The sequence below is a fragment of the Heloderma suspectum genome, chromosome 2 (assembly GCF_057233095.1).
Source record: "Heloderma suspectum isolate Gila_16-S chromosome 2, 16-S_ref, whole genome shotgun sequence".
Lineage (NCBI taxonomy): Eukaryota > Metazoa > Chordata > Lepidosauria > Squamata > Helodermatidae > Heloderma > Heloderma suspectum.
In genome coordinates, this window is record NC_139459.1 from 304,584,965 (window position 1) to 304,600,167 (window position 15,203).

At 47.1% G+C, this 15,203-nt stretch overlaps 1 protein-coding gene across 2 annotated transcripts in view; it reads left to right on the forward strand.

Annotated features, from left to right (window-relative positions):
* PLXNA1 (plexin A1) overlaps nt 1–15,203 on the forward strand; it is a 395,495-nt gene that overhangs the window by 194,431 nt on the left and 185,861 nt on the right. The window lies entirely within an intron of this gene.

Sequence of the window (15,203 nt, forward strand, 5' to 3'; positions counted from 1 at the left end):
GCAATGGTTGTTTTGGACCCAGTGACCGAGGGCCGGGAGGGTGAGGTGTCTTGGGGGAGGATCAGCTTCGCTCCAGCCACCATTTTGGAGCGATGGGTAGGCACATATTGCTCACGCAAACCATCGTGAGAGTCTCAGGCTGGGGAACTGACAAACTGATGGTGTGGAAATGAAGAGTCACAGAGCACTCTCTTTTTAACCTAACAAGGGGCAGAAAGACACAACAGAACCCCTAAAATACAAAACAGCTCACGGGACTGCACAGCTGCGCATTAAAGTATAATGGCAAAAAAAGGGCCTGGTGGAGTCTGTTAGGGAAGCACACGGTAAATCGTGAGTGTATCGTAGCAGAAGCTAATTTGAAGCTGCAATGCTGTGCAGTTGTGACGGGGTGGGGGGTAAAAGCGGTGCCATGTAGATGGGGCCTAGAAACAATGGGCTGGTTCCCAATTATGTGTTTTGAACACAGTCTAAAAACATAAATGTCTATTATTGTTACTACTACTACTACTACTACTACTACTAAAATAGTTGGATGCACTGAAGTTTATGGCATTTAGTCTTAAATCTAACTGTTGCTTTCTGTCTTGTCTTTCTGTTGGGCACTCCTGTGTCGAACCAAGCCAGATGCAGGGCATGATGGAAAGGCCTTGCCTGTATGACCCAAACAATCTGTTTGTATTGCTCCAGAGAAGCCTTTTCTTTTTGTTACTCTATGGCTGTATATTCTCTACCAATATTAGACAGACAGACAGACAGATGATTTGAAATTAGTCCACAGGCCATTTACATTATATTTTAAGGTTCCATTCTGAATATACCAACACAATGCTGCGACTGGCTTTTTTGAGACTGGTGGAGTGAGAGCAGAATTCTCAATGAGAAATTAGCTAGAGTAATTATTAGTATTTGAGTAATTACCAGCTTCAGGATGAGGAGAAAGGTTAATAAGAGGCTTTTTTTGGTAAATGTTTATTCCTTTGGGTGGAAGGAGGAAATGATAGGCAGGAAGAAAGTCACTTCTTGATAGGATTGTTCTGATTTACAGGCATCCTTCTGCACATCTTATGCCTCTGCCTTCCTATACCTGGCAAGAAATGGGATATGGAAGAGTCGTCATAGAAATTATGCCTGCACAGGTAGCTCCAGTGTATTTTAACTGTTTAATTGCAAAAAAGGATCTGGAAAATGTTATGTTTCAGCTGTCCTGCCCTAACCTTGGAGAGTTGTAGTCTGTAAGCCATTTATTCCATCTCATCCTTTTCTTCTGCGATGAAAAGCTGTTGTGTTTCTTTTAATCCATTTTCTTCTCATATGCAATGAAGTTCTCACTCTTCCCTTTCCTTAGGATCCCTGTTTCCTCAGCTTGCAACTAAAAGCATTTCCCTACACTCCATATGAATTTCTGAGAGAGATACCAGAATGCAATCTGGGACCATAGAAAAGAGACCCAAACTGTTAACACATTTTGGCAGGTGTGTTCACTTCTCCATGAATGCCTGGATGACAGCAAATAGGAAGTGTGGCAAAAGCATGTACAGCTGTTCACAACACTTTCGCTCTCTCTTCTGCATGGATTTTACATAACGTGACTCCTTGAGAATAACCAGTTAGCACAGGGGCAGCTTTGTGGGTGCATTTACCATATCGGGTCTTCTGTTTTTTTCCGTGCATGATGATCTCCACCACATGTTCAAGTGCACATGTAAAGCACTCATTCGTACTAATACGCCTAGAGTAATGTAATTACTGGAAGAAGGTTACTAGGATTGCAGACCTGCATGTAGCCACTCACTCATTGCCTGTAGCAAGTAAGAATCAACATGGCCAGTCAAGGAAATTTTGTGGGAATCATAGGATTGTGTAAAATGGTGAGATAATGGTGACTATGCTGGAGAGACATACTGCTTGCTCCTCAGGTGCTGCAACTACATACACAGAATCATAGAATAGTAGGGTTGGAAGGGGCCTATAAGACCATCGAGTCCAGCCCCTTGCTCAGTGCAGGTATCAGGGTGGACACTGAGCCCACAGAATCCCAGAGTAGTTCTGATTCTGAGGTGGAGGCCCTAGCTTTAGTGGACTTGGGGGCTACGACCAGTTTCATGGATGAGACCTTCGCCCTCTTCCACAAGATTCCTACCCTGCCCTTTCCTGCCCCCTTCGCAGTGGAGACCATCGATGGGCGTCCTCTCTCTTCAGGCGCAGTGACCCGTATTACAGTTCCGCTCACTCTGCGTGCCCAGTCCCACGTTGAGCAGATTCAGTTTCATTTAGCCAAGGTTTCCTTATACCTAATCGTGCTGGGTGTTTCCTGGCTCTCTAAGCACAGCCCTCAGATTTCTTGGGGACTTCAGCAAGTGGAGTTTGCGTCTCCCTACTGCCGGGAGCATTGCCTCCCGGAGGAGGCGTCAGTCCCAGCCCAGGCCTTAACCCTTTCGTCCCCCTCCTTGTCTGCTTCTGGCAGTCCTTCAGCTACCATTATCCTCCCAGAGAAGTATGCAGCTTTTCGGGATGTGTTTGACAAGAAGGAGGCTGACTGGCTCCCCCCCCCCCGCCCTTTTGACTGTGCCATTAACCTCATTCCGGGGGCGACCATCCCCGCTGGCCGGCTGTATTCAATGTCGGAGCTGGAACTTCGAGCTCTGCGGGAGTTTTTGGACAAGAATCTCAAATGCAGCTTCATTCACCCGTCGTCCTCCCCCGCCTGCGCTCCTACCTTCTTTGTGGCCAAACGATCTGGAGAGCTCCGCCCGGTGCACGATTTCAGAAATCTAAATTCAGTCTCCATCCCTGACAAGTACCCCCTCCCCCTCATACCTGAGATGCTGGAGCGCCTGGGGCGAGCCAAGATTTTCACAAAGTTGGACCTGCGTGCTGCCTACAATCTCATTCACATCCGGGAGGGGGATGAGTGGAAGACCTCTTTCGGGACCCGGTACGGAGTGTATGAATACCTAGTGATGCCATTTGGGCTCGCCTGTGCCCCCCCCCACATGTTTTCATGTTTTATGAATGCCATCTTCTGGGACTATTTGGACTCTTTCCTCATTGTGTATCTCGATGATTTATTTATATTTTCTGAGGACCCCCATGCCCATCAACATCATGTCTCCGCCATCCTCCAGCGCCTCCGTGAGAACCATCTTTATGCCAAGCTGGAGAAATGTGCGTTTGATCTAACCTCTTTGGACTTTCTTGGCTACATTATCTTGCCTGACGGTATCAGGATGGATCCTGCAAAAGACCAGGCTGTCCTCTCCTGGCAGGCTCCATCCACCAAGAAGGACTTGCAACGTTTTCTGGGCTTTGCTAATTTTTACAGAAAGATCCTGCCCAGTTTTGCTCGGCTGCCTTCTCCTCTCACGGACCTCCTTAAGGGCAAGAAATCTCCTTTTCATTGGATGGCATCGGCCCAACAGGCTTTCGAGGAACTTAAGAGGCTTTTCAGTTCTGAGCCGATCCTGTTACATCCCGACCCCAGGAAGCCTTTTGTAGTGCAAACTGATGCCTCTGACTTTGCGGTGGGGGCGGTGCTCTTTCAGCCAGATCGGGAGGGCGGCGGGTTGCAAGCCTGCGCCTACCACTCCAGGAAGCTGAACATGTCTGAGAGGAATTATACCATCTGGGAGAAGGAACTGTTGGCCATCAAGTCTGCTTTGGAGACCTGGCGTCATCTCCTGGAGGGGGCACAGCACCCAGTCGAAGTTAGAACCAACCATCGCAACCTCGAACATCTTCAGACAGCCCGTGCCTTAAACCAGAGGCAGATTAGGTGGTCCCTTTTTTTTTCTCGGTTCCACGTTAAGATTTGCCATGTGAAGGCCTCCGACAACCTACAAGCGGATGCTCTTTCTCGTAAGCCTGACCTCCAGCCAAGGGGTGAGGAAGATCCCCCCCTCTGATTCTTCCCCCCCAAAGCCTGGCGGCAGCTGTGGTGCCTCATTCTTGGGAGGAGCTCCTTCTCTCTGCACAGGCTCAGGATGCTTTTGTTCGCACAAAAGTAGAGGAATTGGGGCTAGCCTCTGCCCCCCCACTCTACCCCCTTCTCTTTGAGAGGTGGCCTGCTTTACCATTCCAGACGGGTCTATGTGCCTTCTAGACCCCTCCACGAGAAGGTCCTCCATCAGTGCCACGACTCCCCCACAGCTGGGCATTTTGGCGTCACCAAGTCCCTGCACGGAGTGACGAGGGATTTTTGGTGGCCTTGTGTGTGTCAGGACATCAAGACCTATGTTGCCCCCGGCCCAACCTGCCAGCAGGTGAAGGCCCCCTCAGGCAAGCCCACAGGCTTGCTTCACCCCCTGCCTACCCCCTCAGGACCTTGGAAACTGCTCTCCCTTGACTTCATCACTGACTTGCCTCACTCACATGGTAAGACCACTATTCTGGTGGTGGTGGATTTGTTTTCTAAGATGGCCCAATTCATCCCCTGCTCTGGGTTGCCCACAGCCAGGGAGATGGCAGAGCTGTTCTTGGAGCATGTTTTCCGGCTCCACAGATGGCCCGAGGGTCTCATTTTGGATAGGGGGGCCCAATTCACTACCCATTTCTGGAGGGAGCGACTTGGGTTGCTCCATGTGAAGCTCCGTCTTTCCTCCGCCCACCATCCACAGACAGACTGTCAGACCGAGCGCACCAATGTGACTCTGGAGCAATATTTGCGCTGTTATGTCAATTACCAGCAAGATGACTGGTTTTCCTTGCTGCCTCTCGCAGAATTTGCTTATAACAATGCTCCATTTTTTGCCAATTTTGGTTACCACCCCAAAGCTTTCCCGTCCACCCTAGCTCCCTCTTCAGTGCCAGCAGCCCATGACCTTTTAGAGGAGTTGAGAGCGGTACACCACCTCTTACGGGACTCCCTCGAGCAAGCCAAGACAGCCTACAAGGCCTCTGCGGACCGACGGCACCAGCCGAGTCCGTCTCTGCAACCAGGGGACTGGGTTTGGTTGTCCACCCAATACCTCCCCTCTCACTCCCCCGCAAGGAAGCTCGCGCCTAGCCGCACAGGGCCTTTCCAGATTACGGCTCAGATTAACCCTGTTGCTTTTCGCGTGGCTCTCCCCCCCTCCATGAAGATCCATCCTGTTTTTCATCGGTCCTTGCTGTCCCCCCTGGTTTCTGGCGACCCTCATCGCTCAGTCGGCTTCCCCCCACCGCCTGTGCTGGTGGAGGGGGAGGAGGAGTTTGAGGTCACGGAGATTCTGGACTCCCGCCTTTCTCACGGCCACCTGCAATATCTGGTGGACTGGAAGGGGTGCGGGCCTGATGAGCGATCCTGGGAACCTGCAGAAAATGTGCATGCTCCGTTGCTGCTGAGGTGCTTCCACCAGCTGTACCCGGGCCCCAGGGGAGGAGCAGGAGGGGGGCCTCATGGGAGCGGGGATGATGTCAGGGTGGACACTGAGCCCATAGAATCCCAAAGTAGTTTTGATTCTGAGGTGGAGCAGCTGCTCCTGGGAGAGGAGCGGGCTCATCTTTCCCAGGGCCAACAGCTGGCAGAAATTCCTCCCACTGGCATTCCTGACAAAGATAGCGGTCCCGGGAGTGAGAGGGCACGGAAAGAGGGTTTGCTGGACGTGTGACGCCAACGCAGGGAGCGGCGCCAAATGGAGGGTGCGGAAAGGAGGCGTAGTGCTCGGTTGGTGCGCAAGCAATGGTTGCGCCCAGAGGATCCAAGGGAAAAGGGGAGGGACTCTCCCTAGCCCATAAGTTCAGGGTCTGCCAGTGATTCTCCTTCAAACGGGAACCAGCTGTTCCAACTGAGGGCATAGATACTCTGCTGCTCATAGCTAGTTGCTAATAGTAGAGTTGTTAAGTTGTAAAAAAGGAATAAAGCTTTGAAAAGAATCCCTTTGTCTGTGTCTGGACTTGGCTACTGGATTAGACTGAAAGAGGCCGCCAAGGAGCCCTTGACAGCAGGAATCCATGTCACAGCATACCTGACAGATGGCTGTCTAGCCTCGTCTTGAATGCCTCCAGTGTGGGACAGCCCACTACCACCCTAGGTCACTGGTTCTATTGTCATATGGCTCTAACAGTCGGGACGTTTTTCCTGATGTTCAGCCAGAATCTGGCTTCCTGTAACTTGAGCCCATTACTCCGTGTCCTGCACTCTGGGATGATCGAGAAGAGATGCTGGCCTTCTTCTCTCAGACAACCTTTCAAGGACTTGAAGAGTGCTATCATATCTCCCCTCAGTCTTCTCTTCTCAAGGCCCAGTTCTTTCAGTCTCTCCTCATAGGGCTTTGTTTCCAATCCCCTGATCATCTTTGTTGCCCTCCCCTGAACCCTCTCCAGCTTGTCTGCATCTTTCTTAAAGTGTGGCACCCAGAACTGGACACAGTACTCAACATGGTAAACAAGCATCTGATAGCATGTGTTGGAAGGTTCCTTTTCTTGTCCTGTTGTGTTCTTCAGCTTCCAGCTTTCTTGGCTATTGTAAACTTGACATGAAAGTAATTATTCTTAAAGGTGCTCTTTCTCTCATCAACATGTGTCTCTAAACATCCCAGGGCTCTGCAGTAAAATCCACCCCTTGCCTTCACAGTTGTTGCCTTTGTTCCCCTAATGATAAATCTGAATGTCACAGTAATGACCAGTCTTTTTGGCATGTGCACCACAAGTCAAGTCCAAATCTGGAGTATTGCTTTTCTAGTGAACATTATGGTACATTTGCAGCCTCCACCTGTTCTCAGAGGTAGCTTTGTATCCTCCTGAGCTAGAGAGCAGGCATCAGCACAGCACAGCACAGGAGAGGCAGGCAGGAGTGTAGGCCTGACCTTGGGGGACAGCCAGGCTCTCCTGCTCCTATTCAGATATACCACAAGCTGCTGTTACTTTGCCACCTCTGCAACAGGTTGGGCACCCATGGAATAACATAACACGTCTCTTACGGAGCAATCCTATGCATGTTTCCTTGGACATATGTCCCACTGTGTTTAATGAGGTTTACTTGCTAGTCAGTGTGTTCAGGATTGCAGCCTAAGCTGGCAGTGAGTACTTCCTTTTCCTACAGAAGACGTTTCCTAAGCTTGAGAATAACGTCTGTTTCCGCGATGTCTGGCACATTTCAAATCAAAGCACATCAACCATATTTGTGTTCCGCCCCACCCCCAACAAGGAGTTCAGTGTGGCATACATGGGGTCATCTCACTGTATCCTCACCACAGCCCTCTGAGGAAGTTTAGGCTGAGAGAGAGTGACTTGCCTAAGGTCACCCATCCATCCATCCATCCATCCATCCATCGGCCACCTTTTAAGTCAGTAGCCCTCCCAAGTCGGTGTGCAACAATAAAACACATAATAAAAACTGATGCAGCAATAAAAACCATAAAAATACAACAAAACCAGCAAGAGCAGCACACGTTCTAAAACCATCAAACACCAGCATAAAATAAACCTTACAACAGACAACTGCAGCGTCAACCCAGTCTGATAACACATAATCAGGGGAAGGCCAGAGTAAAGTAGTAAGTTTTCTGGGCCTTGGGGCCTGTTGGACCCCCGATGGCAATTTATTCCAGAGGTGTGGGGCTACTGCAGAAAAGGCCCTCTCTCATGTGGACGCTGTCGAACTGCTCTCACAAGTGGGCAAATGAGAAGACCCTTGCTTGCTGATCTTAAAGAGTGGGCAGGTTAATATGAGTGAAGGAAGTCCTTCAAGTAATTTGGTCCCAAAGTGTTTAAGATTTTAAAGGCCAAAACCAGCACTTTAAATTGAACTTGGAAATATGCCAGTAACCAGTGCAGCTGGTGCAGTATAGGCATTATATGATTGAATCGCCTCACCCCCACCAATACTCAGGCAGCCATATTCTGTGAAGTTTTTGGACCATCTTCAAAAGCACCTTCATACAGCACAGTACAGTAGTCCAGTCTGGATGTTCGTAGTGCATGGATAACCGAGGCAAGGTCCATTCTCTCCAGATAGGGCCACAGCTGGCATACCAGTCAATGTTGGTAAAACACACTGCTGGACACTGAGCCACCTGGGCTTCTCTGGTTAGTGCAGAGTTTAGGAGGACTGCCAGACTACACGCTTGGTCAATAAGCTTCATAGCAGAGCAACGATTCGAACCCAGGGCCCCCTGGTCCAAGCGCAACATGCTATCTACTGTATCACACTGGCTCTGATAGCTGCTTCGGTGAAGCAGTTACAGTGGCTTTATGTTTTGCTATTAAATATCTCATTCTCTTCCCCAGCACTACTTGGTGGATTAATATAATTGTAGAATTGCCCTGGTAGTTAAATGTTACTGCTGGAATGACTAACACACCCACAGATCGATTTTAAAAGTAGGGTAAGAATATATTGATTGGGCTATGAGTATGGCCCATAAAAGGACTGGAAGGGTGCATTCGTCAAGGCAGTGCAGCCTGTGGGGAACTATGGCATGGGCAAAAGGAAGAGTACATATTCTACTTCTTGTAACTGTGAATGAGAAAATTACAGCCCCAGATAACAAGTATAAAATAAGTATGATAATATCTTTTTAGCTAACTATTGGGTTTATAGCACTATACAACATTTAGAGCAGCTTATTGGATAGAGCGGATTCTTCCTAGAGTGGAAGAGTCCTAAGGAGAACTGGGTTCAAATGAAGCTCAATAGCTGACCTTGGCCAGTTATGATCTTGTTATGGGCACAGGCTTGGGACGAATTGCACCTTAAGAATCTGGCCTCATGTTTTATGCTCTTTTTCAATGGGCTAAGGGGAGGTCCCCAATCTCTGTGCCCCAAGCATGCAGGGAGACATTCTGGGTGTGTTCCTGTGACTTTGGAACACCATTCCCCTTGGTGCCTTCCGAAAACTTGGAACCTGGTTAATAGAAAAGTAATATTTAAATAAAAAGTTATTTTAAATAAAGTTATTTTAAATAAAAATAAAAATATGTTGACTTTGTAAGGCTTTATGTTTGGGTTGGTTTTGAGTTGTGGGAGTTGGATGGATGTTTCACACGGGTGTTGATGTTAGTTTTATCCATTTTTATATTGTCCAGTTTGTATAAGTCTTAATTTCATGTTACTGGCACAGAGCTTTTGGAAAAGCTAAAAGAAATAAATAGATGAATCTCAGTTGTATGTACAAAGCGAGGTTGATTACTAATGCAGATATTCTAGTAACTTCAGATAGTGGCCTATTGACAAAGCTTTTAGCATTCAAATAGAAATAATTGACCAGCAGGGGGTTACAGACTCTTGTAATGACCTATATTTGATATGCAGGAGAAAGAGCTTGCAGAATCAATGCACACTCCCCTGTCAAGGCCTTGGATTTCAGGTTTACTTAAAGGCTGCATCACATGTTACAATGGAGTCATGCGTTTAAAATGGAGCATATGCCTGCTTCTATCCTGCAGTATGTGAGAAGACAATAAGGCTTCTTTTCACTCTGTCTACACAATGGAAACATGCAGCAAGGAGTTGCGGGGGGGTCAATTGTGGCTCCCTTCATTATGTTTGTATGATGTATATGCAGTGAATGAAGGAGGTATGCCTGCCTCACACATTTTAGAGGCTGCTAAGTTGACTGGGATGGTAAATTGAGGCAAAGAAGACCAGGAAGGATAGGAGGTTACTGTTGGCAGCAAGGAACTTATAGGTGGAGGCTGTATGTGTGTGTGAGAGTGATTTTCATCATGTAGGGGTTAAGTCCATCAATGGAGTGAGGTAAGTTTGAGAACAGCAGTTTTAGGGAGAGCACTGCAGGGCTTGCAGGAGGAAACGAGCAGCTGCAGACCCACATTCCAGTATGTGTTTAGCGGTACAGCTGTTAGGCTGCATGTGAGGGCTCCTCACGATCACACCTGCATTCCTGGACACCTTCACCACAGGCCCAAGCCCTGTTCCCTGCAGGGGGCCGGCTCTGCCTCTGCCGATCAGCCTTTCTTAGCTCAGGGGTGTCTCTCTTAATCAAATACACTTGTTTTGTAAAACCGACTAAAAATAATCTGGGGCTGGTGTGCGCTGAGTGTTGGCGGTGAATCAAAGGCGCCGCTCTAATTAAACGGGCTCTGGTTTGTTTGTGAGCCGTATACATTTCCATGCTAATCAGGCACACGCCAGGATCCTGCCTCCTAAGCCCCACTTCCTTTGCCTGATTGGAAAGTATGCAAATGGATGGATGGAGTCTATTTATTGCAACTGGGGAAATGAAGCTGTAGCACACGCTGTGGGCCTTTATTGGAGGGCTAGAGTGGGAGGGTCCATGCTTTGTTTGTGGGTTGTTTGGATCCCAGTGATAAAATAATGCTAGTAGAACTTGAGGCTAACAAAATGAATTACTGTGTTCCATTAAGTCATCTCTTTACCCAGGCATTTCTTGATTTTAATGCCTAGCTTATAATATTTTTCTGTTTTTATCTTTGTATTTTTGTTATTTTAATGAATTTTGTACACTGCCCTGTGATTTGGTAATGAAGGGTGGTGTATAAATATTTTAAATAAATAGATAGATAGATAGATAGATAGATAGATAGATAAGATAGCCTAGACATGTATTTCATATGTCTCCGCATATGTCACTTAGGTGTGTGTCCTCTGTCTTCCTGGTATTAGAACAACCAGTGGAGAATAGAACATAAGAAGAGCCTTGCTGAATTAGACCAAAGGCCTGTCTAGTCCTGGTCCTGTTTCCCACAGTGGTCTCTAGGAAGCCCACAAGTAGGACATGAGGGCTATAGCCTTCTCCTGCTCTTGTTCCCATTCAGAGGCATGCTACCTCTGATCCTGGAGGTAGTATATAGTAACCCTAGTGTTCTGCCAGGTCTGGGGGAGCCCTGGCAAGATGCCCTTGGGGGAGGAGCTGCACCAGTGCTTCCCCCCCCCCACACCAATCTAGTCACTTGTGCAGTCCCACCCACACTTAAAGAAAGAAAAAGGGACCCATTCGTTCCCTTAGTGAATGTCTCCTTTTTTTTTTTTCTTTTTCTCAGTGGAGGCAGTACATGTAACAATCTCTATAAAAGCTTTTGACAGGAAGGAACCTGTTCAATTCCTTCCTGAACCCCCCCCCCCCCAGCTTATCAGGTGGCAGAAGCAGTGCAACATTTTTCTTTTCTTCTTTAAAAGTTCTTCAGGTTACATACTTCAGGTTAAAAGGTTTTGGCAGGGTGGGCATGCTGACTACTGCAGAGCAAAGCTCCAAATAGCCATATGTGTGTGAAGCCTAGAGGCATTCTGGGAAATCTGATGGGGTGCTGTTTGGGGTGTGGCCACACTGCAGGGCCAAGACCTGTGCCCAGAGGTCCAGCCCTAGCAGCGTCACTGTAGTAGCCACTGGCTCTCTGTGCATTCCTTCCTAATCAGTTAAGTGTTTCACCATGTTGGTGAGAAATTCACAAAGAAGTGGGAGCTGCAGGGATGGTAAAGTCAAATTGAATGAAGAGCTATTGCTGCCTGTGGGAGATTTGGGTGGAAAGCCTTGCTTTCCATGAGAGTTTGCAGGGGTCCCGAGTTCCTGGTTCCTCTTCAGGTTTATAGACATTGCTTTCTGTAATGCTGTGGATATCTTTGATGTGAGATATAGACTCAGTTTGCATGATCGCTACAGCCCATTGTGGTTTATTTAAGCTTTGGTGTGATGTGGTGCATGTTGGTGGCCATTTTGAATATTCAAATAATGGGCTGTTTTAGGGTTGTGGGTGGTTTGTTAAACGTGCCAACAGCCCACTCTTGCCAGGTTGAACGTTACGATAAGCCATGGCATGGTGACCACCAGCTTGAATATTCAAAGTGGCCGCCAGCTTATTTAAGCGATGGCTGTGGCTGTCATTCAACTGGCCCATAGTGTGAGGAAGGCAGAATGAGGAATTCCCTGTCTTACTGCCACCTTCTGCACTTTACCAAAAGTCAGAGTGACTGGCAAAGCAGCTTCATTTCCAGGTGCAGAAGACAATGGTGGAATTCACTGGGAGTCTAATATACTCAGATTGGTTATCCCCTTATTCCTTCTGGAGCTTTGCTAGGGGTGAGGTGGGGGTTCTTCTAGAAATGTGTGAACATAATAAGAAGAGTCCTGCTGAATCAGACCAAAAGCCTATCTAGTCCAGCATCCTGCTTCCACAGTGGTGAACCACATACTCATGAAGGCCCACGAGCAGCACATGAATGCAATAGCACTGTTGGCCCTAGCCCAAGCACTGCTGTGGGCCCTATTGCTTTGGAGGCAGAGTGTGAATCAGAGTTTGAGCAGGATGATGTAGAACCCAGTCCAGTTGTGGGAAGCTTGGGGCCTGGGAGCTCAGCTTTGCCTAGCTTCCCATCTGATTGCAGGCTGAAGGAGGGCGATACTCCTATCAGCTCCAGCTGCAAGATTCATGCTTGACTGAGGCCTCTGATTTATAGCTTGAGATTGTGACTACCAAGCAGGAGGAAGATTCTGCGGAGGAGGGGGTTTCTCCCAGGTTATGGTGTCAACTGAAAAGGGGAAACAGGGACACCCTCTTAGATGTAGTGTCAAGTGCCAATCTTTTGGTCTCTTTTGTAGTCAACAATGAGGACAATTTTATAGTTATTTGCTTTTATTATGCAAGCTACAGCCAGATCAGCAGTTCTTCAGGTTACAATTGGAATCCACAAACAGTAATGTGGAACTAAGTTCTCTATTCAGCTTTGCATAATAAGTATTAATTAGACTACAGGTAACTATCTTTGGTTAGTGCACTAAGGTAGAAAGCTGTAATGAAACTGCCACCAGCATCTTTTTGCAACCTGAGGGGCTCTCTAAGTCCCCCCCTTCAGGGTGGGTCTTCCGAGAGGGACCTCTCCTGGGCTGCCAGCCTTTTAGAATACCTCATGACCTAGAGTTGCTCCTCCCTCCTGATCTGATTTCTAATTCTTGGATCTCTTACTCTTAACTCCTCCTCCTCGTTAAGACCTTGCATTCCTATGGTGGAGAGGGCCCTGGCTGGCTACTGTCCAACTGATTAGCCTGCATCTAGACAAATTCCTCTCTGTTACTGTTACTCTCACTGATCTCTTGCAAATTTGGTGGTTCAACAACCCCATTCCTCCTCCCCATCTCACTCTGAATCAGCTCCCACATCTTTTTGGGGTGCTTCTGCAGAGGTGCTAGGCCCAATCTCTATACTAGTGCTCACATACGAGCCTGATTCCTCTTTTAGGATAGATCACCAAAAGGGGAGCTTTAGCAGCCCCTACCCTGTGTTTAAGTCGGTGCAGAAACTGAAGAGCCTTTGTTGGGAACAATGTCTTAATTGCCCAGAATACTTTCTTGCCTGGACTTATCGTGAACTCTTGTCTGCCTTGAATCCTATATCGTTAAAACTCTGACTTTGACTGTGTGTGGATCCTACCCTTGGAACAAAGCTATTCTCTTGAACAAAGCAATGTGCTGATAGCCTCTGCCTAGGCTATTTGACTTATTGGGGTCTATAGATGCTGTAAGCTCTGCTGTGAGCTCTGGAAAGCTGATCTGTGTAACCTGATTTGCTTCAATAAAGAGTGGTTCTGTTCTTTGTGTCCAGTGTTGGGTTGCCCGAGTGTGTTAGAAAGTTGGGCCTAACAGCACCCTCCAACTTGTGTCCCCCAACAACTGGCATTCAGAGGCATACTGCTGCTGCTACTGGAAGTAATATATAGCCATCATGAATAATAGCTATTGACAAACTTATTCTCCATGCATTTGTCTAATCCCCTTTTAAAGACATCCAAGTTTGCAGCCATCACTACATCTCATAGTAGCAAATTCATTCTATAGTTTCACTACGTGTTGTGTGAAGAAGTATTTCTTTTTTTCTATCCTGAACCTTCCACTACTCAGCTTCATTGGATTACCCTGGAGTGTATTATTATGGGAGTGGGAGAAAAACATCTCTCCATATTCACAATTTGTGTGTGTTAAAGCTAGCAGTGACCCTTTGACCATCCTCCCTGTCACTGATGAGATGCCACTTCTTTAAAGGTCCCAGATAGTTGCACATTCTGGAGTATTCAGTTAAAGTGGTACATCATCACTTTAACTGGATGTGTCATATAATTAGAAAGGGCCAAAAAGCCTCTGCGTCCAGTTCTCTGCTATGGGACAGGAGCAGGTTACCAACAGTTTCCCCCACAGTTCAGCTTATATGAATTGGACCGTAAGTGTGCCACAAGCAGAAAGCAGGATCACAGCAGAAAGAAAGAGACTTTCTGGGCAAATAGCTGGAGATGACTCATGATAAACAGCTAGGTAGCTGAATTAAGAGAATCAACCCTGTTGTATTTTCCTCTCTGCCATTGGTTGACTATGACCCAGTGGTGCCTTTTAATGCTGTTATGGCCTCTGTAGTGAAAGCAGGGTTTTTAGGATAAGCTTTATTGTCACTGTGAGTGATAATGGGATTAGAGCATTTGCTTTATCCCTGCTATGCCTAGAACAAAGGTGTTGTTTGACCCTCTCCTCTGAAGCACAGTTTGTAGCAAAACACATGGGTCCTTTATTGTAATACGGAAGTGATAGTGTGTGTAAATCCTCCACTGGCTCCCAATATGTATCCCTTTACATTGAAGGCATCATATCACTGATGCATAGGAAACTGTGTCAGACTGCAAGTTCTTAAGTTCTCCACCTTCGTGACACATCAGAGAGCATTTCAAGAGCAGCACAATTATTGGGTTGTTGGAAAGTTTGGCATGTGAGGAAAGCTGATCAAAACAAAGCTTAGGTTCAGCATTAAAATGTTTATCAATGGAGTCATCATGATACCTGTCCTGGAAGTGTATGGAGAGGGGAAATACTGAAATGCTGAGATGAGTGAAAGATTGCTTAGAATGACCCCCTGGCAAAGTTAGGCTATGATGAGTGGTCAAAGAGGAAGAGGTACAAATTGCCTTTGTGCATACAATTATTTGTGAATGGCCCTGATGATTTTTCTGTGGTTGTGCATGAGGTGGGATTAAGTTCTCAGTAGATTAAATACCTTTAGCAGCCACTCTGTCTCTACCTCTCCCCCACTATAGAGATACGTAAATGTAGTGGAAAGCTCACCCCAGTTAAAGGAGCTCAGTGTGTCTCCTCTCTCTTTTTCTCGGCAGTGGCTGCCAATAACTCTCTGAGCTCCCCTTACCAGCCACTTGCACTTTCTCTGGAGCTATTAACACATTATCCAGCAGTCCCCTGCTTCATTTAAAGTTCATTAGATTTAACTGAAGAGCATTAATGTGCATTGAAGTGCATAATGTAGCTTTATTTGAA